We start from the raw sequence: 26,185 nt of genomic DNA on the forward strand, positions 1-26,185 counted from the left end.
GATAAGGAGCGCAGGAGATCAAAAAAGTGGATGGATGAATGAACGCCTCGACGCGCGTTTCGCCCTGTAGACCGGCTTCGTCAGGAGGCTACATTTAATAAAACTCTAAGGCTTTTTTTTTTTTTATGTATCCCATCTTTTATTCCATTATATGTTATTGGTGATTATATTTAATAAAGATTTTTTGTACTTTTGTATATCATTTAGTATACTATTTCTTTAAGGGCTATGTCCCTTCATGGTTCGCTTCTAGGTTGTCTACTTGCAATAAGGGACCCCAGCATACGCCATTTCTAGGTGTGAGTTTTTTTTAGGATATCTGCTATTGTGGTATATTCCTGGTTATCAGTAGTTATGTAGTTATACTATATGGGTGTTGCCTGTATTTATAATGTATAATTAGAAAACCACTCCAGGAAAACAACTGGAGAATCAGCCAATGAATAGTGATGTTTTGCGCCCAATGTTTTAATTGCTCTCTATTAGGATAACATTGAAGTTGTTATTATAGTGTGAACTCAGGTAGCGAGGTGCGAACAGGTATCATAAGTTCACGGTGTAGTGTTTTATGTTATTCTGTGCACCTAGACCTGGGGGGTTCAGACAGGTAACACAACTTCATCTCAGGCCTAATGCGAGTGCAATTAAATACAGCGAATGACAGCATGGCTGATTCTTTTGTGTTTAACTGGAGTGGTCCTGTAGGAAAGGTTGACAGGGGGAGGTTACCCTGGCATTACACCCATATCTTGATTTTAAGATAATGGGTTTGGTAAGATGGGGATATAGTTCCACAAACATGAGAATTGTGAAGATCCACAAAATGGTACTCCATCTACAGCTCCCCTCAGCTATCCTAACCTATTTGGGCAGCCATTCATATCTGTCTGTACAGATGGATGTTGAAAGGAGGAGGATGCAATCCTCTGCCAAGGTAGTTAGTACCGGGTGCTTAGACACAAGTGTTGAGATATCATGGGGACATGTGAAATGAAGGTCAACCCAATACCCTCTTCAAGCTTAAGTTACATGGGTCAAGGGTATTGGAGTTGGTACCGAGTGCAATATGTTTACCACACCATCTGTGCGACTAATTGCACCGGAAGAGGAATACTCCTCCAAGGAGCATTGTACCTTTTTGTATTATCATAGGTATCGATGTAGCAGAACAGAAGAACTCCAGTCACCCCTGAGTAGAGGCTCGATATCCGCTCAGATGCTCCTATAAGACTCCAGATTATCCTGAGTTCAGTGAGGAAGAGTATATCGTGGAGGAGCTTAAAGAGTCTGAGAATCCAGCCTCCATTCCAATCCCTGAAAAGAGACTCAGAGGTGTCCTGATGGGAGAAACTGTTTGGGTACAACCCCAAAGCAATTTTCTTCTTCAGCCTGCTCATTCACCCTGTGATAGAACTGATGGGTGAAAGGACTTGCCGACAAAGTAAACTAGGTCAGGCGTAAAAGAATAAACTTGGACTAAGGACATAACACCAATAGTGTCCTGCGACCCGTAATCGTCAAGTTTATGTATATATATATATTTGTGTAATGTAATATGAATCAATGTGTCGTACAAAAACTTTCAAGGTGTACATATAGACATTCTAGGTGTAGATATGCGTCCGCAACATAGGTATACTCAGTGAGGACGTGCCCGTCCCAAAGCGAGTGAGCATGTACGTGTAGGCGGACATATTTTTACAGCCTGTAGTCACTACATTTACATGTGTACCTTTCACGTGTTTATGGAGGAGTAGTGAGAGATGCTGGTTGAGCATGAATCTCTATATGTACATATACCTATGGTTTGGGGGGAATATTTTTGTATGTTTGATTATTTTACATTTTGTATGTATGAGTGGGTAGTGTGTAGGAACCCTTAGGGACAGGTAAGGTACACACACACACACACACACACACACACACACACACACACACACACCCTTGTAGATATTTGCCACCTCAACCTGAGAACTGGTATGGTCAATACGATGATGGATTGAATGTCAGAGGGGAAGTGGAAGGCAATGCCCCACCCCACAGTAGATTCCTGGGTACTAAGACATCATCTCCTCCTCAGGGATGTTAACCTGCCATGATAGAGACATGGATATCGTCTTCAATCAAGATACTGGAAGGATTTGGAAAGATAACGCATTGCGTACAAAGATTGTCGAAAGGAAGGGCTAAGTGATTCCAAGGCTGACCAAGTAGCCTTACACGGGTTGGCATGCTAAAATGGGATCGGCCGCTAAAAAGACCTGCTGACGCTGCTAAAGAGGAAAAGATTCATAAGAAAGATCAAGATCCAAGAAAGAAGAAGATCAAGGATAGAGACTTGAATTTCGATGGACTTTGATGGACTTTGAGACTGAGTTCTATGGACTGTGAAGGTTTTGTTTCAACCTCGTTCTATGGACTTTAAGACTGAGTTCTATGGACTAAGAGATTTAATTTCAACTTCATTCTATGGACTGTGAGGTTTCTTTTATTTCGACACTAGACTGCAGAGTCGGAGGACTGGCGGAAAGGTGTCCTTGAGGAGATAGCTGATGTCACGAATCTAGGTCCAATAGTATACTTCATTCCATCTACGACTATTACCAGTAACAAGGTTGAGGGGGTAATACAGAACGAACACTTCCACAAATTTCATTGTCGTGTTCCCGACAACAGGGGGATTGTAAAGGGAAGTATTTTATATATTTATATCTATGTACATGTGAACATAGATATATATATTTGTCCCTCCAGAAAGGTGTATATTCATCTCCCTACCAGGTAATCAGACACCCTGGGGGATGGAAACCATAAACTGTGAACTAATCCAGGAAGCAGGAAGTTCCAACTGCCTTTCCATCCCCCTACTAGATAATGGTATTCCATGAGGTAGCCATGAGGCCCAGCCCCCCCTTTCACATGCATGAGCTGTGATGTCACACAGATGTGCACGGACAAGGTATAAGAGGGTCAATGGCCTCACACGCTGTCTCTTGTTCCTGCTCCCCAGCTCCACTAAGATACTCCCCTTCCCTCCTGGTCTGCTCTTACCTCATGGCCCTGATGGCCCCACACCAACCTTGGACCAGACAAACTGCTAAGTATCTTCTCCCCTATACTCCCCAGCAACCCTTCCTGCAGCCCCCACATTACCTGTACCTCTACCTGCACATTCCCATACCCCTGGTCCCCCCACCCTTCTTGTTCCCTGTTTACCCTTGCTGCACTACCCTGCAGTTACCCTTGACCTGCACATCTCCAGGTACACAGAAAATCATTCCCCTTGTTTCTCCTTATCCTGATTATTGAACCTTAGTGTATAGGGAAAGTGGGACAGAAATAGTGAGCGTGTATTGTATTGCAACGTAACTGTATTCTTATGTATGTTTAGGTATGCGGGTAGAGGCATAACATAGGAAACCGTGTTTATACTGTATGTACTATATGTATTGGGGTATACTGATACTATACTGTGATCAGTTACTGTGTTCTGTTTTTAGTTGGTGTATTTTAGATATAAGTGTGATTATTGTTAGTAATAAATATTACCCTTTATTTACTATACAATTGTATTTATTGTACGGTCTTATTCTGTTGAGTAGAAGCAAAGCAAGTAGACGTTAGTATAAGGAAAAGGTAGGGTAACTAGGCATAACCCTAGTGACCCTGATTATAAAGGAGGTAGTAATAGTGGGTGACACAAGGGTGAAACCCGCTATTATACCAGCCCTTTTACACACGACCATGGGTGTGTAGTGAGTATTTATTATATATATAGTTATATATATATATATATATATATAGTCCCTTTTCAGGGAGTGTCTGGAGGATGCCGAGGATGACGCCGATGACTTGTCTGATGTCCCTCCATGCAGAGAAGGGATTCCCAGGATGACGGCCAGGGGCGCTGCCAGCAGGCCAGAGAGGTCTACAGGACAGGGTTCGGTGGCTGCTGGGTGTCCTGCCCAGGGACGGCCAGGTGAGGAGCGGTCGGGTTGTGGGGAGGGTGGGGGGTCTGTATTGCTTTGGGGTGCTGGGTTGCGGATGGATGCGGAGAGGTCGATGCGCGATGTATTGTCTGGGGTGCTTGCTTTGTTGTCCAGTCTGAGGGGTGGGGTAATGAGTACGAGTGGTTCCCTGGCTGTCGTGTGGTCTGCGATGGGTCAGGCGGAGGGAGGGCCTGGAGTGGCTGGGGGCGGTGTGACTGTGGAAAGTCGGGAAGGACCGGTGGTTGTTGCGGAGGCAGTGGCACCTACAGTGAGTGTGTAGGGAGAGATAAGGGGGGAAGGTAGTTGAGGTACCAGCAGCAAACACGGGTAGTGGGGGGACGCTTGCGGTGGAGGGGGGCATGTCCAGTAATGCAAAAGTGGTGGATAATGTGCGTTTGGCGGATGCGGCCAGAAGAGAGGTATACGTGTGCTTTGAAGGGCCTCTCGAATCTCATCTGAAGCCAGAGGTCAAGGAGAAGATCTGGAAGGACGAATACGTTGAGATCTTCTCCTTGTTGCCTTTGGAGAAGTTTAACTTAGATCGTGTTAAACCAGACGAGAGTAAAAAGGATGAGGAGGAAAAGCGGCGGTATTGCTTGATTCCTCGTACTTTTGCTAACTGGCTGCAAGCGTTTGGCCAACACTTTTGGCCAGTGTTGTGGGTGAAAAAGAGCCGGATAATTGGTCGGCGTTGTTTTGTTATATGGATGGGATCGGTGAGGCTTATCGGGTGTATGGAGGGGTTGCTTGGCTGCGTTACCATGAGCAGTTCCGACAGCAGAAATGAGTTTAGCCCATACTGTGTTGGGACCACAAGGATATTAGCTTGTGGATGCGACTTATGGTGGCGAAGGAGTAGCGGGCAGTCCTTTCCTGGGGAAGCCGGGGGTGCCTCGGGTACGGGGTCCTCGGCTGGGACACGAAAGGGCTGTAGCTTTCAGTTTAACGAAGGCAGCTGAAAATTCCTGTCAGACTGCCATTACAAACATGAGTGCTCCGGTTGTGGGGGCGCACATAGCTTGTCTAGATGTTTCAGGTGGGGTAAGGGACTGGAAGTTGGACAGAAGAGGGGTGACCCGCCGGTGATAGTAACAAGGATGCTGCCTTATCTCGGGATGTATCCAGATAAAGCAGCGGCCGAATTTTTGCGAGCGGGGTTTTCGTATCCCATGTCACCAGGGTGGGCCATTGATAGTACATAAAAATTTGGTGTCGGCTAGGGTGCAGCCACTGGTGGTGGTGGATAAATCTAGGAAGGGGGTAGATCTAGGTAGAATAGTGGGCCCGTTTAATACACCGCCTTGGGTGGATATGCGGGTTTCTCCTTTGGGACATGTTCCGAAGAAGGAGCCTAATAAATTTCGGCTCAGCCACCATTTTTCTTTCCCAGCTGGTGGGTCAGTCAATGATGGCATTGATCCAGAGTTGTGCTCAGTCTCATATACGTTGTTTGATTCAGCGGTGGTGTGGGTTAGGAAATTTGGGAGGGGGGTTCTGTTAGTGAAAACCGACATTGAGGCGGCGTTTCGGTTGTTGCCGGTTCATCTGGCTGGATTCCTGTTGGGGTTTTGTTGGGGGGACAAATTTTATGTAGATTGTTGCTTGCTGATGGGTTGTTCGATATCATGCGTGTACTTTGAGAGGTTCAGAACCCTTTTGGAGTGGGTAGTGAAGCATGAAGCCGGCTGGTGTTCAGTTTTACACTACCTGGATGATTTTTTGTTTGTTGGTCCGTCGTGATCTACTGTTTGCTCCATATTGTTTCATACAATGGAGCGGGTGGCGGCGAATTTTGGGGTAGCGTTAGCACCCAAGAAGACAGAAGGTCCTGCCACGACGGTAAAAATTTTCGGCATTGTAATTGATTCTGTGCGCATGGAGTGTCGGTTGCCGGCAGACAAGCTGCTGGATCTAAAACAAACGGTCGCTAGGGTTAGGGGGGCAGGTAAGGTACAGCTGCGGGAGGTGCAGTCCCTGCTTGGGAAGTTGAATTTCGCCTGTCAGATTATGCCCATGGGGCGAGTGTTCTGCCGCCGGCTGGCTTTCGCTACAGCGGGGGTGGATGTAGCTCACCATTTCATAGATTGTCGGCGGAAGTGCAAGCTGATTTGGGGGTGTGGAAGGAGGTTTTAGTTCAATTTAATCGTAGGTCTGTGTGGATGGATGCGGTTGTTTCGAGTGTGGATATGGAATTGCATACGGATGCTTCGGGGTCGCATGGCTTTGGGGCTTATTTTCAGGGGGAATGGTGTGCAGGGTCATGGCCGGATGATTGGAAGGCAGAGGGTTTGGTGACTAACTTGGCGTTGCTAGAGTTGTTTCCCATTGTGATGGCAACGAAAATTTGGGGCGAACATTTTCGCAACAAAAAGGTGCGTTTTTGTTGCGATAACCTGGGTGTCGTGCAGGCCATAAATAAACAGATGGCTAATTCCCCTCCGGTGGTAAGATTGCTTCGCCATTTAGTGTTACGTTGTCTGGGTTTGAATGCTTGTTTTGTGGCAGTTCATGTTCCGGGAATTGTTAACGACATCGCTGATTCTCTATCTTAGTTTCAGTGGGACAGGGTGTGCGGAGGGACACTCGCCGGCCGGTTACCTTTGAGTTATTGGGTTTTTTGGGTAGGAGTTTAGAGCAGGTGTGTTTTTCGAGTTATGAGGTTTGCTTATTTAGGGCGGCATTTTCTTTGGCATTTTTTGAAGCGTTTATAGTTTCTGAGTTGGTGGCGCGTAGTGGAACTATGGTGGGCGGTTTGTTGTTGGGCGATGTTCAGCTGGTGGGGGATTCTGTGACATGTACTATTCGGCGGTCAAAAACAGATCAGACGGGCAGAGGTTTGAGAGTGCTTTTGGCGTTTGGTAGGGTTCCCCTGTGTGTCCGATTTCTAGTGTGGAGCGATTTTTAGTTGAGCGGCCGCGGGATGGCGCTCCGCTTTTGGTGCATGAGAATGGTAGTTTTTTATCCCGGTATCAATTTGTGGCAGTTTTTCAAAAGTGCTTGGACTCCTTGGGTATGGTGGAGAAGGAATTTAGTTCTCATTGATTTCAGATTGGAGCGGCCACAGAGGCTTCCAGGTGGGGGTTGTCTGATTCGGTGATTAAGAGAATTGGAAGATGGGAGTTCGCGAGATTTAAGGGTTATGTTCGGCCTCAGTTGGTATATTAGGTTGAATGGGGGATTGCATGTTATGTTCTGTTTAATGTTTTTCAGATGCAGACGTTTGTCGGACATTCATTTGTTTACTGGGGTGCACTGCGGGCAGATGTACGCCCGGAAGATCGACAGTTGGGTTTGGCGCTGTCATAGATGGAAGTAAGGTGGCTGGGGCTTAGGGGCATGCTGTGGAATAGAGTCCTATCTGAGGTATAATTTTACGCGGCGCTGGATAGACCGCCTGATGTGTTACTTTTACACGTAAGGGGCAATGATATTGCTCTCAGACCTTCCAGGGATTTAGTTAAGTACATTAATTTGGATCTGTTGCGTCTCTGGTCTGTATTTACAGGCATGTTAGTGGTGTGGTTGGATATCGTGGCACGTAGTGCTTGGCAACAGGCACGCTCAGTAGTTAGTTTGAATAAGGCTAGGGCAAAGATTAATAAGGCAATTGCCAGCTTCGTTCGAAGGAACGGTGGGATTGCGGTGCATCACCGCGATTTGGAGGCTCCTTCAGCGAAGTTGCGTATTTGAATGCGATAGGGATTGACATATGGTGCTTGGTTTTGCAGGAAGGTTTGGAGCTTGCCCTTCAGGTGTGGCGGGACGGCCGACAGTAAGGTTTCACTGTAGCCCATTGGTGGCGGGAAAAGGGGGTTCCTTGGAGGCAGAAAATTGAGGTTAAGGTGTATGAAAATGGGCGATGCATCGAATTGGTGAAAAATACATCAGGTGGAGATCTTGGGGGGATGGTGTCCCTATGAGCAATTTACAAATGGTACACGGTGCCTTTCAGTGGCGTAACTACCACAGTAGCAGCCGTAGCGATTTCTACGGGGCCCGTGGCTTGAGTTGGCCCGTGCCGCCAGCTGACACGACCCCCCATATGCCCGGTGGCGCCGCTAGCAACCATTATGGCTGCTACAGCGGTAGCGCCGCTACTATGGGGCCCGAGCCACCGAGCCTCCAACAACCGACCGAAGTATTCGATCCTTAAGGCTATGTTCACACAGGGTATTTTGCCGAGTTTTTTGACGCGGAAACCGCGTCGCAAAACTCGGCAAAAACGGCCCGAGAACGCCTCCCATTGATTTCAATGGGAGGCGTCGCCGTCTTTTTCCCGCGAGCAGTAAAACTGCCTTGCGGGAAAAAGAAGCGACATGCCCTATCTTCGGGCGCTTCCGCCTCTGACCTCCCATTGACTTCAATGGGAGGCAGAGAAAGCGTATTTCGCGCTGTTTTATGCCCGCGGCGCTCAATGGCCGCAGGCGAAAAACGGCGCGAAAAACGGCGTGCAGGGAGAGGAAAATCTGTCTCAAAGTTCCAAACTGAATTTTGAGGCAGATATTCCTCCCCCAAAATACTCCGTGTGAACATAGCCTTAAAGTCACATAAAACAGATTGAAGTCATAGACTGCTCCATTGAAATGTATATAATTCTGTAAAATACAATGCTTCTGTATTATTTTTTATCTTTTATATGTTATAATTGTGAGGTGAGCTTACGCACATACAATACCGTATGTTCAAACACAAATGTTTTTAGCTTCAAATCAATTTCTCACAAGTGACCATTATGAAGTGACCATTATGTAGATTCCACAGTTGTTGGAAATGCAACCTTTCATAAGGAACTTTATTTTCTTTAGTGTTGACTAGTTAGCTGCGTTTCGATTCTGCTCTATTATGGCATAACTATTATCACCAGATTGTCGAATGGGAACCTGAGGTAGTTAACAATCCACCTCCTGGAGCTCAGACTGCTGTACTGTCTACCCTCATACTTTACACTGCAGCTTTGCATGTACAGGTTGGTTTTTGTATATATGCATAAATTCACCAGAAAACTATTGCTTAGAGTGTTCATTACAGCACAAAGGATAAGATGATTGTAAACTACAAACAACTAAACTACCAATGAGAAACATATACACATACAGTATACTGAAACAATTGGGCATAATAAAGGAGGCTTATGAGAGCTCTGTGCACTTATTATAGCTCTGATCTCATCATCTTTCTGATCATACATTCTGTACTTAATTCTTATGTTGGTCTGTTGTGTGGGGCTGTTGGTTGAAGAGACTTCTAAGGGTATGTTCACACGAGGGCGTCCGTAACGGCTGAAATTACGGGGATGTTTCAGCCTGAAAACATCCCCGTAATTTCAGCCGTACCGGCATGTGCAGGCGCTTAAACGCCGCGTCAATTACGGGCGTAATTAGCGCTGCTATTCATTGGAGTCAATGAATAACGGCTCTATTTACGGCCAAAGAAGTGACAGGTCACTTCTTTGACGCGGGCGTCTATTTACGCGCCGTCTGTTGACAGCGGCGCGTAAATATACGCCTCGTGTGAACAGACAAACAGAGAAGAGACACACAGAGAGAGACACAGAGAGAGAGAGAGAGACAGACACAGAGACCGACCATTGCTACGTGTGCGGTGCAGTAGTTTTGGCCACAGTCTGACATTGTGGAACTTTTGCCATGTTGGACGTAGTGGGCAGTGGCTGTTCACAGGTGTAGCTAGGATGTCATTCACTGGGGCAAAAATTTACAAGCTTCTGGTGTGGAGAGGAACTCTTCATTTTTTCCTAAGTGACCCATCCCTAGCTCTGTATCTAAACGTCCCTGCCGAGGTAGAGTAATAGGAGCCATCATTACATCATTTATATTAATATTGGAGAGGGAAAATTCTTTACAGTAAGAGTTTTCAAAATCTGAAATGTCTGACCACAAGAGGTACTGTAGTAATTGCAAAAAAATTTTAATGATTTTGAGATTAGAAGGGACATTTATTTAAATAAGAATAGAGATGGGTCTGGCACACGATATAAGTCAAATTTAATGCTGCTTTATTGTAGACAAATCTAAAATCAAATAAACTAAAATCCCGGATGAAGGCTTACGCGTTTCGAACCTGTTGGATCTTGCGCATAGCTATGAGTAAGAACCAACAGGTTCAAAAAGCGTAAGCCTTCTTCACCCGTGATTTTAGTTTATTTGATTTTAAATTCGTCTACAATAAAGAAGCATTCAATTTTACATATATTGTGTGCCAGACCCATCTCTATTCTTATGGATATCCACCTACCTCCGACGTAGATCTTCTTGTCCGATAGCACCGATCAATACAGGACGTGGAGGACGGATCTCATTGTGGTGAGGGGACCTATTTTTTTCTCTTGGACATCTATTTAAAGGGTTTTGTCTCTAAGGGTATTAAAAGTTAGACTAAATAAACAGAGGATGGTAAATTGAACTAGGGAAACTTTTACTGACTTGCTGGTAACCAATCCAATACTTAGCACATGCCCGCCAACTTTCCCTTAACTATGCCTCTCCTCATTGGCGAGAATTCCTAGAAACGTGACCAGCAGGGGTTCAGCAGCTGTAGTAGAGTTCTTAGCCTATTTGGAGGAGGAAACCAGCAAAAGAGTCAAGTTTGAAACAATTAGCGCATGCGGCTCAATCAGGGGCGTAACTAGGAAAGACTGGGCCCCATAGCAAACTTTTAACTGGGGCCCCCTCTCCCCTGGATGTCACACAACCCCCCTTGTAGATAGTGCCTTTTTTACAGCCCCCTGTAGATAACGCCATACAGCCCTCTCTGTAGATAACGCCATACAGCCCCCCTGTAGATAACGCCATACAGCCCCCTCTTTAGATAGCGCCATACATCCCCCTGTAGATAACGCCATACATCCCCCTGTAGATAACGCCATACAGCCCCCCCTGTAGATAACGCCATACAGCCCCCCCTGTAGATAACGCCATACAGCCCCCTCTGTAGATAGCGCCATACATCCCCCTGTAGATAATGCCATACAGCCCCCCTGTAGATAACGCCATACAGCCCCCCTGTAGATAACGCCATACAGCCCCCTGTAGATAACGCCATACAGCCCCCTCTGTAGATAACGCCATACAGCCCCCCTGTAGATAGCGCCATACAGCCCCCTCTATAGAGAACGCCATAGAGCCCCCCCTGTAGGTAACGCTATACAGCCCCCTGTAGGTAACGCTATACAGCCCCCTGTAGGTAACGCCATACGGACCCCCTGTAGGTAACGCTATACAGCCCCCCCCTGTAGGTAACGCTATACAGCCCCCCCCTGTAGGTAACGCTATACAGCCCCCCTGTAGGTAACACCATGCAGCCCCAACCTCCCAAAAAAAATCCGACCTACAGTGTGTCCTACAAAAGACATGTATCCCCTATCCACAGGATAGGGGATACGTGTGTGATCGCTGGCAGCGATAGGGAGAACAGGGGACCGAAAGTCCCCCGAAGTTCTCCATGACTAACCTCTGACTTCCGGCGTCTGCGCAGCTCAATAAAAATGAAAGGAGCACTGGTCACGCATGCGCACAAGCGCGACCGGCGCTCCATTCATTTCTACAGAGCTGCCGACACAGACCCCGGAAGTCCAAGATTTGTGATGGAGAACTTCAGGGGACTTTCAGTGCCCCGTTCTCCCTATCGCTGCCAGCGATCACACATGTATCCCCTATCCTGTGGATAGGGGATACATGTCTTTTGTTTAATGGCAGAGCGGGGAGATACCTCCCTGCTCTGCCGTAGTGTTCAGTGGCGTCGCGCTGTAGCAGCCATAGCGGCTGCTAGCGGAGCCTCCGGCCATGGTGGGGGCCCGTGCCCGTCATTGTCGGGTGCAATCTTTGGAAAGTTGCTCCGGGCAATCGACAGATCTGGATTCCATCAATTGAAGCTTACATCAAAGATCAAGGCAGTGCGATCAACGATCTGTCATTTTACCTTATGGCTTTGTGGTCTAATATGACAACCTTCACAAACCAACCATGAATGACAAGTAGTTCAGAAAACGGCCATCACTACTGTATGGCCAGCTATAGTTTGTGGTTTGTTTTCACTGTTTTGTGAATTGCAATCCCTCTTTATTACATCAGCTTGAATAGAAGACATACTTGCTATAATAAAATATTATTTTGGCTCTTTCCCATTCACATTCAACAGTTAATAAGCTGCAGAACACAATATATGCCTTAAATGCTTTAGTTTCAATATTGTTTGACACATTTATTATATTTTATGTATGTTATATATTTATTATTGTTTTACTATTAGTTTAAATGATTACCTCTGATTCATTTAAAATAAAAAAGAAAAGCAATATTTACTGTAAAAATGATGATGATAATGATGAAATATTCACAAATCTGTTTTATGCAGGATCATTGATGATTCCATAGTTGTCATTTGTAGGTACTCCCAGCACGATATAACTGTACTGGACAAATCCTTTTCCTGTGCAGAGAATTCTCCCTCGCAAATTCTTTTTGGGATAAGGGCTTCCTGGCTACTTTGTTTAAGAACAGCAAGCCCAGACCGCAAAAAGCTTTAAGAGAGAGACAATGATGAGCTGAACGGTGCAAAGATGGGTCTGAGTCAAGTCCACATACCTGTAAAGACAATATTTTTAAACTTGGAGAGAATATTGGGCTCAAGATTTATACTGCATCAGGACATTAAACTTAAAAGCTATCTTACTAGTCTTTTGTTCCTTGTTTATAGGTATTGAGAGAGTCTGATAGTAATAGTCCTCAAAAATGGACCGAAAAAAATGTCTGCCACCTCCCTACACACTGTGACTATGTCAGACCTGATTGGATATTGTCAGTCTGTTTAGGGACACACCCCATCTGGTAACACCCAGTTGTCAATTTATTCATAAATGTCTAGGAGGAATAACAGAGGAATGGCACAACAGAGAGTTCTAAGAAAAGATGCTCCAGAATTGTTATTTCATGGGGGATACACGTATTTACTAAAACAGACATGTCAGGAGAGGCCACTGGTCCTCTTAATGTGTTTTTCTCAAACATTCCCTCTGTTTCTATTTTCTTCTGAGCATATAATATAGTTAGTTCGGGAAACATACATCGATTTCCCTACTTACTAGTCTTGATAGCAAGGCAGTAAAAAAAAACCACAACAAAACGCTCATACCTGTTCACCATTGCTTTTTTGTGCATTCCATTGACAGACTTTTTCATACTAGTACTTGCAAAGTGGCAAATTACGCAGGACCCAATTTAAGTCAGCAGAACTATCTGAAAATTAGATACTGAAAAGAAAATAGAGCAACAAGCCTGTAATTAGATTCACATAGGAAAAATTCAACACAAAACCATATTTATTTTTAAAAAGGCACTTAACATGAGCAGTTCTAAACTTTTGCCTTTCATACATATACTGTGACATTATACAAATAAGAACCTAAAGCTTTACACAAATAAAACAGCATAATTTAACCAGTAAAAGCAATAAACCAGTACCATAAAGATATATCATCATAACTGTTCAATAAATCATACATCCATGATAAAACAAATGTTAAAGGTCTATTTCCATCTCAGACATTTATGGCAGATCTACAGGATATGTAATAAATGTTCGATAGATGCGAGTGCCACCTCTGGAACATGCACCTATCTCTAGATCTGGGCTCCCTGACCCCCCCACCGTCCTACCTTCTGCCATTGGGCTCTGGCCACTGACTGATGAGGTGGCTGGGTTTTCGAGAAAAGCTGAACGCATTTTGATACGCTGTTTCTGGAACTCTCATAGAATTAAATGGGCAATATGGAAACAGCTTAACACAGCAAGCTATGCTGTTTCCGTAGTTTCGGGGTTCTGGAAACAGCATAGCTCACTGTGCAATGCTGTTTCTGTAACACCCATTCACTTTTATGGGAGCTCTGTAAACAACACGGCAAAACAAGCTCTTCTGTTTCTGGAAAACCTGACCATGTCATCAGCCAGTGACCCACATCTATTGGACATTTACAAATGTCTGAGATGGAAATACCCCTTTAAATTATAAAATGATAGACATATACTTTGAAGTGACACTCTTATTAGATTATGGCGCTTTAAATAAAGCCATTTATAACATAGCCCTAAAAGGCTGAAGGAGAGGGTGCACAGAGCCTCCACTGTTCAGCCATCGAATTGCAGTTTGGGCTGCTGAATGCTGGATCTGTAGTCATTCTGAAAAAGGTGTGTATTAATGGTTCCACTAAGCCTCTGTGGGGAGGAGTGGAGCAAATAGAGGCCTGGGCCCTATTCAATCAGCTGAGCAATCTAAAACACCTAACCTGTGAGACCCTTGTAGAACTGTGAGCCATTGGTAGAAGAAATCAAATATTGCAGTAAAAAAGGTGTGTTTATTTTAAGAACAATGGTACTGGCACACAGAAAAATCACACTCGCTGCAGGGTTATGCGTACAGTGATGGTAGGTACAATATTGACTTGAACCCAATCGAACATCTCTGGAAAGACATGAAAATGGCTGTCCACCGACGGTCCTTATCCAACCAGACACAGTTTAAGCGGATCTGCAGAGAAGAATGGAAGAAAATACCCAAACCTAGGTGTGCAATCCTGTGGCATTATACCCAAGAAGACTTGAGGCTGTTATCGCTGCCAAAGGTGCTTCTACTAAGTAATGGGTGAAGGGTCTGAATACTTATGTCAATGCAATATTTTAGTTTTTTCTTTTCAATAAATTAGCAAAGATTACTAATATTTTGTTTTCACTTTGTCATTATGGGGTATTGAGGGCAGAATGATGGGGGAACAACTTTAATTTTTATTTTATTTTAACACAAGGCTTTAACATAACACAATGTGAAAAAAACTAAAGGGCCTGAAAACTTTCCAAATGCATTGTATTGCATTACCAATTCGGCAAATAATTGTAATACACCGTCATTATAAAAGCGCGTTGCTATAGCAACAGAAGCTCCACAGCTTGTGAGTCTTTTGGATATGGAACAGCAAATGAACTGACTTGATGGGTGGGCTCTACAGTGTTATACTTAGTTCTATTAGACAGCAGCAGTGTCTATAGAGCATGCACTGTCTGTGATGGACTTTGTCGACATCTGCAGTAGTGTTAATGTATCTGAATGCCATTTGCGCTGAGAAGATTGTGGGACGCTGTGCTCGACATGGAGTCTGTTATGGATGAATACTAATATGGTGGATTGGATAGTGCACTTTTTGATGTATACTCTGAATTATTGAATTATTAATCTCATCTATTTAAATATGTAATTGTGTATGCCTATTTTGGATATATAAGGGTGTATAGATGAGCATTTTTACTGCTCAAAACATCGCTGTAAGATGTTTGGATCAATAAAGAACTTAGTTTTAAAGGAATGCTGACATCCTTGCACTCTTTTGTCAATAAATATAGTCATAGAACAGGGATAATGCACACAGTGATGTCATAGTACAGGGAGAATCTACAGCACAGGAAATATACTAACAGTGATGTCACAGTACAGGAATAATACACCTCATAATTTCATAACACAGAGACAATGCACATAAAAACGTCCCCATGTACACCATGACATCACAGCATAGAAAATAAAACATATAATGATACAGTCACAAAAAGGTATAATGCACACATAATGTTATATTACAGTGTTAACGCAAAAGTAAAGCACCAGTGAAGGGACAATGCACATGGCAGAGGTGACTATGGAGCTCCATAGGAAAACTTAGAATGAGGCTTCATTCAATTTTCTACACCCCCTTCCCCTTGTCCATAATCATCACTAATTGCACCTTATTTATGAGTGGAGATGAGAACTGAGCCCCCCTTTGTTGTTTGGCCCCATAGCAGCTACTATATCTACTACCCTGGTAGTTATGCCCATGGTAGCTTGATTGAAGTAAGTTTTCTATGTGATGCCCTCTTCTGCACCAAATTATGTCCTCCGGTCTGCATCTGTCTATCAAATTACATCACTGTTCTATCTCAGTGACCAGTTTAGTCTCCTAATAGACAGAACTGTCGTTACAGACAATAATACAAATAGGAGTAAGAGAACAGCACATGAAGTCTTCACCCATTAAATCAGAAGCGGTTATGCAAATGGCTAGGTGTTTTGTTAGAATGGGTTTCGAATAAGGCTTTGATTTTTACTGAGCATATTACCTATGGAATGTAATTAAATGGAATAAAATATAGGCAAAAACACAATTTTTTATGATTTCCAAAAAATAAATGTATTTCATAATGAATATTAGGTCTCGAAAACACTATGCAGTATACTAATACCTGTTCATTTTTAATTTTAGATCTCATCTACTTAAAGGTTAGCAGTATTTACAAGAAGAACATTTATAAGGAATGGAATGTATTTTCATGTTATATCATATTACATGCTTTTAAAGTGGTTTTCCCATCAGGGACATTTATGGTATATCCACAGGATATGTCATAAATATCAGATAGATGCGGGTCCCACCTCTGGGACTTGCACCTATCTCTAGAACAAGTTGTGGGGGCTCCTGCAATTAATAAGAAAGTTGGAGTGGTGATTCTGCTTCATTGGAATTTACAGTATAAAGTGTTGGATGTTTATAGATGATGGTCGGGTTGTGCAGATTTTGTTAAAATTAAGTTAAGTAAGTTAGTTAAAATTTACAATATTTATGGGCCTAATGTAGCATCTGATGTTTTCATGTCAAGATTAGAGAAGTGGATAGTTGAGGACCTAATTTCTTATAAATTAGTAGGAGGGGACTTTAATTTAGCCTTGGATGCAAGTGAGGATAGATCGCTAGCACATCGGCAGTGGAGGTTTTCTGCTGGCTCAGCTGATCGAATCAACGGACTTTCACGATGTATGTCAACTTCTCTATCCAGTGAATAAAAAGTTTACCTTTTTTTCCATGCACACAGCTTGTTCTCAAGAATAGACTATATATTTATTTTCCCTTTCATCTTAGGGCAGCTTATTTCTGACCATTCTCTGGTGGGAGGTGAACTATTTGGTCTAATACAGAAAAGAGGAATGAATACATGGAGACTTCCTTCATATTTGATGGAGGACCCGAACATCTTAGAAATGCTTTGGGTTTGGTGGTGGTATTGCTTCTACGATAATGATCAACATAGAGATAATGTCCTTTTGATGTGAGCCAAAGTAGGGAGTAGGGGTAGGGTAATCTCTTAGACAGCTGCTAACAGCACCTACAATTATACAGAGGCAAGTGAGGTATATTGCAAGACACACTCCGATTATAAATTAAAACACAGTGGCAAAGAGGGAGGTGTTCACCTAATTTATGGTTTGAGAGGCTTGAATCCTATCATAGGGCATATAAAGATCTGCATTTTTTTTTTAAATATGGTAACAATACGGGGATAGTTTTAGCTGCATAAGCAAATGGACAGGAGATTTTCCATATTTCAAAGATAAGAGATACAGAGGGTGGCCCTCACTCTCATCCAAAGCATATTTGCAATGGTCTTTATTCAAGTCCTTAATTCATTATATGCAAACACGGGCAATTCTTTCTGAATAAAGTACCTAGTCTAGTTTTTTCTCTAAACAATTGACTAGAATTAAGGACACTATCACTAAGGAAGAGGTAAAGAAAGTAATTGGTTTAGCTATGTGGGGGAAAGTCCCAGGCCCTGATGGGTTTTTTGTATGAATTTTACAAGATCTGAATGGAGGAGTTAGTGTTTTTTTGTGTTGTTTTTTTTTACTTAATTTATGTAATTATCTTATATTTGTAAGTGAACCTGTCGTCAGGTAATACTGCATTTGTAAATTTGCTGTTGAAGAAGATTAAGGACTCCGCCAGTCCTGATTCTTATCATAGGCTGTGTCCAGTGAAAATCAGGGAGCAAGAATATTAAAAAGATATTAGCAGTCTTAAAGCAATGGTTTTAACTTTTGATTCCGTAAAGGTGTCTCACAATGTGTCTTGGACGTGACTTTCCAAGTTCTGCACGACTTTCGAAGGCCTTTTTTTGCGATTCATATTGTGCATGTATGCCAATTCCAATGCAAAAATAAATATTTTAGGGTACCCATCAGACTTGTTACCTTTATGTAAAGGTACAAGTTAGGAGTGTTCCTTGTCACCCCTATTGTTTAATATTGCCATTGGACCTTTAACTAGGTATCTATTGGATACATCTCACATATCAGGTATTAAGATAAGAATGGAATAGGTTTATCTTGGTTTGTTTACTCACAATTTAGTGTTGTGTCTAGGGTTCCCAGAAGTACATTTATCAAATGTTTAGCATATTTGAAAAAGATTTGGGAAAATTCTCAGGTTACAGAATTAATAGATTTAAGTCATAAGTTTTTTTTCTACACCTATACATGAAAGTTGGGTCAGTGAACCGGGATTTGGGGTAGCCCCCAACTATTCTAGGTATTAATATAGCTAGATCGTACTCCAAAATGAACAAACTTAAATGGACACAATTTTTCAAACAACTTGTACTAATCTTATAGTATACCTGATAAATATCAACTTTGTAATTTACTCATTGTGAAAATGTTGTTGTTTTGTATATATATATAAATCCCAAAATTCTGTTTTTCTTTATATATATATATATATATATATATATATATATATATATATATGTGTGTGTGTGTGTGTGTGTGTGTGTGTGTGATAGATAGAGAAGGTGGAGCAGAATTCTCCTCTTATTTGTGTGCAGTATATAGAAAACGCAATAGCAGTTAGGTTCCGCCTACTAGTTTAGAGAAAACTGAGAATTAGATAGAAGTCTTATAATGCTCAGAAATAGTGTTATTCTTCATGTACACATGTAAAAGTCAACTGAAAAGTTAGGTACTCTTTAATTATATTTCTCATAATATCTTAAATTTAAAAGGAATTAGTGAAATGGGCAGATCATCCCTTGTCTATGCTAGGTAGGTGCTACTTGCGTAAGATAAATTTTGCTAATTTTTTTATATCCACTACAAAATCTGCCATTTCTATCAAAACTTCTAAATATTAAAGTGATAGAAAGAGAATTTTCTAAATGTATGTGGCCACATATATCTCTACAGTGTTTTATAACGGAGAGATTACAAGGGGGATGGACTTCCCAAATGCTCATTTGTAAAATTTAGTGTGCGTTTGGCAATTTATATGAGGTTGAAATCTGCCCTCTCTTTTCCTCTGACACCTTTGGGTGTGATTAATGCTAAATTATCAGATTTGCCATTAGGAATATGTAGCACAATTTTTAGGCACATGTTAGCATTGTGGAAAGTATTACGTAGCCGATATGATCTTCCGATTTATTTTAATAAGATGTTGCCATTAACACAATAGTCAAATAAAAAGGATTGATAGCCACATCACATTTATATAACTGTGATAATGATAGGGCTATTACTTTTTCCCGGATGCAGAATATGTTTAATCCTTCCTCTAAACAATATTTTATTCTTGTGCAGTTTGTTTCTAATGTCAATAATCCTGGACGGAATCCTCCAAATCCTGGATTCAGGAATATCGAAAGCTAGTGTTTATTTTGGAAAGAAGTATCATCTCTTCTGCGCCAGGTTACGGAGAGTAAAATAAGCAAGGGCCCGTAGTTATATATTTTTCATGGGGTCTCCTCGGTGTCTTCAGCATCAGTATTCTATCAGGCTACAGTCCACATAAGGTTGTTGGATGTTAAAAGAACCATATTAAAACAGTGGGTTTTATACACAACTACCAGACGTGGATCTATTGCTAGAGTCACTTAGGAAATTTATGTGCTTAGAGAAGTTGGAGGCGTAGAGGGTACAAGGGGATCAAATAGATACCTATTACTAACAATTTGGTCCTTATATTGAGAAGGTGATCCCGGAGGAAGATAGGCAGCAAGGTGAACCTTGTTCTGACCGATTTTACAATCTATGGTACTTTAATTTTAGCCCAGATTTAAGTCTGTCAAAAAATATATTGAATTGACTGGTGGTAACCAGAACTCCGAGATTCCACCAATGTAATTTTCTGACATAGTTTGCCAGAAGATTGTTTTCACTGGATATCCCTTTAACCACATTTTTATGTTGGGGGACTATTGACGTCTTGTATGGAGAACTGCAATTAAAAGGTTGTGATAATGAGCTTATTGTTACACTTTACCTAAGTAAGGCCTCCATGAATAGTGAGATTTCCATTTCTAGCTTCCAGTTAACACTGTATATTCTATGTACTGCAGCATCTATTTAAATAAGAAAAGCTTGCGAAAGGTGCTGGTCCTTATCCTTGAATCCAATCACATCTTGCACTCCTGCCTGCATGATGGATAAATACTACAATGATAGCTATTCATTTTATCAAAGACAAAAGTCCGGCTCATCTTATCTTCTTCACTAAGTCACTGTACTTTGGCCTCAAGAAATGCCCATATCATTATACAGAGAATGGCAGCATAGAAGGGGCATCTAGTATATTAGGAACAAGACTTTTCGTAGTGTTCTAGATAACTAAATCATTCTTCACACTTGTCTTCTGCTCTGTCTAAAGATGTCATCACTGTTCACTGTAATCGGAATTTATCTTTTAGCCCATTTTTGTTCCAATCAATCAAACAGCAAATAGAGAAGATCACATTACCTACGTGTCAAATCTCGCCTTTCGGCTTTTCAGCTGTTGAACTCTACAAAAAACAGATATCCCTGGAGCGGGAATGGTATAATAAAAAGGCATGTTTTTAAGGTCAGAAAGAAATACAAATAATAATCACTATTTGGGCACTAACCAATAGTAGCATTTATGTAGATTACAAAACAAAGAGTGCAAGAAAATTATGTTTCTCTATGTAAGTCTATGAGATTCAGAAAGTGTGAATCAGCGAGTCAGTTTACAGATCACATGACCGCACGGGGGAGCTGAACGGAGCCTGCATTTTGTATAATAGACGCTCGGTGAGCAAATAAATATTTACATGTGCAAAATGCCCATTAAAAACGGCCAAAGAAATTAAAAAAATTCATGGGAGTTCTTTAAATAACCAGAAAGGCATTGCACTCACCAAGAACTCTCTAATAATAGGCAAATTGCATTCAATGGTGCATGAAAATCTTCCTCAAATGCAGCGTTTCTTGAAAGAATTAAACCCAAGCAGTTGCATCCAGTGTATTGGTTTGCTCAACATTAAAGAGCTATTACATGATATGTATAAACCCATAAATGTAGACAAACTGACTTTTTTTAAAATTAAAAACAATTAGGCAAGCAAAAACATAAGTAAGTATAGGAGCTTGACGTGTCGGTCGACGAAGGTGTAATGACAGGGTAGGGAGACAGACAGGTGAGCCCTAATCTACCCGCCACTCAGTCCCTGCCTACTTGCAACGACCCGTCCTAAGCGACGGGGTACAACTGGGCGACGGTCCCTACGCTCAGTAAGTGCAAGACAGACAAAACAGACAGGGGTACACAGAAGCTAGGGAAACGGGGCAGCTGCCCACGGAACACCGTGAGCAACAAGAGTGGTGAACGAGCCGATTCAAACCAGGAGAGAGCGAGGTACAAAACGCTGAGCAGGAGAGTGGTCAGAAAGCCAAGGTCAATAACAAGCAGAGGATCAGAAGTACAAGCAGCAGCAGCAAGCCAGGAAACAAGCATAGAAGAATCACAGGCAAAGGAGGAACAGGAAAGGCAGGTATAAATAGACAGTGGGCAGGAACTAGCTCCATCTGGCCAGGCTGTGATAGGCTCTCCCACTCCTAAGCCTGCCATCCTGAGTGGTGGAAGATGGAGTCAGTCTCACAGACATAGGAGCAGGTGCAGACTGATTGCCCACGGGTGTTGACACAGAACCTGTGTCTGGCAAATCCTTTACAGTACCCCCCCCCTTTTATGAGGGGCCACCTGACCCTTTCTAGGTGGACCTGGTTTATTGGGGAAACGAAGGTGGAACCTCCTGACCAATACCCCAGCGTGAACATCCCGGGCGGGTACCCAAGTCCTCTCCTCAGGCCCGTATCCTCTCCAATGGACCAGGTACTGGAGGGAGCCTTGGATCATCCTGCTGTCCACAATCTTGGCCACCTCGAATTCTACCCCCTTAGGGGTGAGAACAGGGATCGGAGGTTTCCTCGAGGGAGCCAAGGACGGGGAGCAGCGTTTAAGGAGGGAGGCATGAAAGACGTCGTGCACTCGAAAAGACGGGGGCAACTCCAGTCGGAAGGAGACAGGGTTAAGGACTTCAATGACCTTGTACCGCCTTATAAACCGGGGAGCAAATTTCTTAGACGGGTCTTTAAGGCGCAAATTTTTAGAGGATAGCCACACCAGATCCCCGACCACAAACAAAGGGGTTAGCAGAACGTCTTCTATCTGCCTGAGTCTTTTGTATGCTCTGGGACGCCTCTAGGTTCTTCTGAACCTGGGCCTAGACTGTGCACAGTTCCTGATGAACGACATCTACCTCGGGATTGTTGGAACTACCAGGTGAAACGGAGGAGAACCGTGGATTAAACCCAAAATTACAGAAAAAGGGGGAGACCCCTGACGAGTTACTGACCCGGTTATTAAGGGAAAATTCGGCGAGGGGAATGAATGAGACCCAATCATGTTGACAGCAAGAGATAAAACACCTTAAATATTGTTCTAGAGACTGATTAGTCCTCTCCGTTTGGCCATTAGTTTCAGGATGGAAAGCCGAGGAAAAGGACAGATCAATCTCCAACTTTTTACAGAAGACTCTCCCAAACAATGAAACAAATTGTACCCCTCTGTCAGAAACAATATTGACAGGAACCCCATGGAGACGCAGGATGTGTTTGATAAACAAGGTAGCTAACGTCTTAGCATTGGGTAGTTTCTTGAGGGGCACAAAGTGGCACATCTTACTGAAGCGGTCTACTACAACCCACACCACCGACTTGCCTTGAGATGGAGGCAAATCGGTGATAAAATCCATAAAGATATGGGTCCAAGGTCTCTGGGGAATGGGCAAAGAACATAGTAAGCCCGCTGGTCGGGACCTGGGAGTCTTGAACCTAGCACAAACCTCACAAGCGGCGACGTAGGCCTTAACGTCTTTAAGCAACCCAGGCCACCAGTAGTTTCTGGCAATGAGGTGCTTGGTACCCAGGATGCCTGGATGGCCAGATAGTGCAGAGTCATGATTTTCCCTAAGTACCCTTAGCCAGAGTTGCAGGGGAACAAACAGCTTGTTCTCAGGAAGGTTCCGGGGAGCTGAACCTTGATCAGCCGCAATTTCGGAGACTAAATCAGAATCAATAGAGGAAATGATTATACCTGGAGGTAAAACACAAGCAGGATCCTCCTCCGAAGGAGGGCTGGCCATGAAGCTACGCGACAGTGCGTCAGCCTTAATATTTTTAGACCCAGCCCTATAGGTGACCAAAAAGTTGAATCTGGTAAAAAATAACGCCCATCGAGCTTGTCTCGGGTTTAGTCTCCGGGCAGATTATAAGAAAACCAGATTCTTGTGGTCAATAAGGACCGTTACCTGGTGCCTAGTCCCCTCCAGGAAGAGGCGCCACTCTTCAAATGCCCATTTAATGGCTAAGGGTTCGAGGTTGCCAATATGATAGTTATTCTCAGTGGGCGAAAACTTCCTGGAGAAGTAGGCACAGGGACGAAGATGGGTGAGGGACCTGGTACGCTGGGACAAGACAGCACCCACTACAACCTCGGAGGCGTCAACCTCCACGATGAATGGCTCCATTTGGTTGGGCTGAACCAGCACTGGGGCCGAGATAAAGCACTTCTTAAGGACCTCAAAAGCCTGGACAGCCTCAGGAGGCCAGTGGAGGAGATCAGCACCTTTGCGAGTGAGATCCGTAAGAGGCTTAGCGATGACCGAGAATTTAGCAATAAATTTCCTGTAATAATTAGCGAATCCCAGGAAGCACTGTAACGCCTTCAGGAAGGCAGGTTGGACCCATTCCGCCACAGCCTGGACCTTGGCGGGGTCCATGCGGAATTCATGAGGAGTGAGGATTTGACCCAAAAATGGTATCTCTTGCACCCCAAACACACATTTTTCAGTCTTAGCAAACAGTTTGTTTTCCCGAAGCACCTGGAGCACCTTCCTGACATGCTCAATGTGGGAGGACCAGTCCTTGGAAAACACAAGTATGTCATCAAGGTACACTACAATAAATACCCCCAGATAGTCTCTTAAAATCACATTTATGAAATTCTGGAAGACCGCGGGAGCATTACACAACCCAAAGGGCATGACGAGGTATTCGAAATGACTTTCGGGCGTGTTAAAAGCAGTCTTCCACTCATCCCCCTCTTTGATGCGGATAAGGTTATAAGCCCCCCGTAGATCAAACTTAGAGAACAATTGGGCCCCCTGAACCTGATTGAAGAGATCAGGAATCAAAGGAAGGGGGTACTGGTTCCTTACAGTGACCTTATTCAAGTTCCGGTAGTCGATGTACGGCCTAAGACCACCATCCTTCTTCCCTATGAAGAAGAAGCCAGCACCTGCCGGAGAAGTAGAGGGGCGAATGTAACCCTTGGCCAGGCACTCCTGGATATACTCTCTCATGGCTTCACGTTCGGGACAAGAGAGATTGAATATCCTACCCTTAGGGAGCTTAGCTCCTGGTACCAAATCGATTGCGCAATCGTATTCTCTATGAGGAGGTAACACTTCGGAGGCCTCTTTAGAGAAAACATCAGCGGAGTCCTGAACAAACTCAGGCAGCGTGTTCACCTCCTCAGGGAGAGAAATAGAATTAACAGAAAAACATGACGTCATGCATTCATTACCCCATTTGGTAAGATCCCCAGTATTCCAGTTAAACGTGGGACTATGCAACTGCAACCAGGGAAGGCCTAAAACCAAATCGGACGATAATCCCTGCATCACCAGTACAGAGCACTGCTCCAAATGCATGGAGCCAACAAGGAGTTCAAAAACAGGGGTGTGCTGGGTAAAATAACTATTAGCAAGAGGAGTGGAGTCGATACCCACTACCGGGACAGGTTTAGGCAAATCAATCAATGGCATAGCTAGAGACATAGCAAATTCCACAGACATAATATTAGCAGAAGACCCTGAATCCACGAAGGCACTGCCGGTAGCAGACCTACCACCAAAAGAGACCTGAAAGGGAAGTTTGATTTTATTAGGTTTCATCTTTACGGAGGAAAGTTCAGGGGCGTCAGGAGCCAAGCAGAAGGCCCATTCTTGGGGCCCGTCCTGGAGCCGGGACATAATTATACCCACCCGCTGGCTCTCAGAACCTGAGGAGTGGGGCTTTAAGCAAAAATAGAGTCTACAACTCTCCCGAAAGGAAAAAAGTCTTCCGATCCCCTGAGAACCGGTCAGGCAACTTGAGGTGGGGTTCAAAAGGTGAGGTGGGGGGCACTACCAGGGAAGCATAACGCAGATTGTCCCTCTGAGCCAGGGCCTGGACCTGTAGGAAGAGGCCCTGCATCTGCTGAGCCAGGGTCTCAAGGGGGTCCATAGATGAGTCATGGACCAGGGTAGAGTAGGTATATGGGCCTGTGATTATGTAATGACAGGGTAGGGAGACAGACAGGTGAGCCCTAATCTACCCGCCACTCAGTCCCTGCCTACTTGCAACGACCCGTCCTAAGCGACGGGGTACAACTTGGCGACGGTCCCTACGCTCAGTAAGTGCAAGACAGACAAAACAGACAGGGGTACACAGAAGCTAGGGAAACGGGGCAGCTGCCCACGGAACACCGTGAGCAACAAGAGTGGTGAACGAGCCGAGTCAAACCAGGAGAGAGCGAGGTACAAAACGCTGAGCAGGAGAGTGGTCAGAAAGCCAAGGTCAATAACAAACAGAGGATCAGAAGTACAAGCAGCAGCAGCAAGCCAGGAAACAAGCATAGAAGAATCACAGGCAAAGGATGAACAGGAAAGGCAGGTATAAATAGACAGTGGGTGGAAACTTGCTCCGTCTGGCCAGGCTGTGATAGGCTCTCCCACTCCTAAGCCTGCCATCCTGAGTGGTGGAAGATGGAGTCAGTCTCACAGACATAGGAGCAGGTGCAGATGTGATTGCCCACGGGTGTTGACACAGAACCTGTGTCTGGCAAATCCTTTACAGTACCCCCCCCCCTTTTATGAGGGGCCACCTGACCCTTTCTAGGTGGACCTGGTTTATTGGGGAAACGAAGGTGGAACCTCCTGACCAATACCCCAGCGTGAACATCCCGGGCGGGTACCCAAGTCCTCTCCTC

This window comes from Rhinoderma darwinii, chromosome 3 (genome assembly GCF_050947455.1).
Source record: "Rhinoderma darwinii isolate aRhiDar2 chromosome 3, aRhiDar2.hap1, whole genome shotgun sequence".
Taxonomy (NCBI): Eukaryota; Metazoa; Chordata; class Amphibia; order Anura; family Rhinodermatidae; genus Rhinoderma; species Rhinoderma darwinii.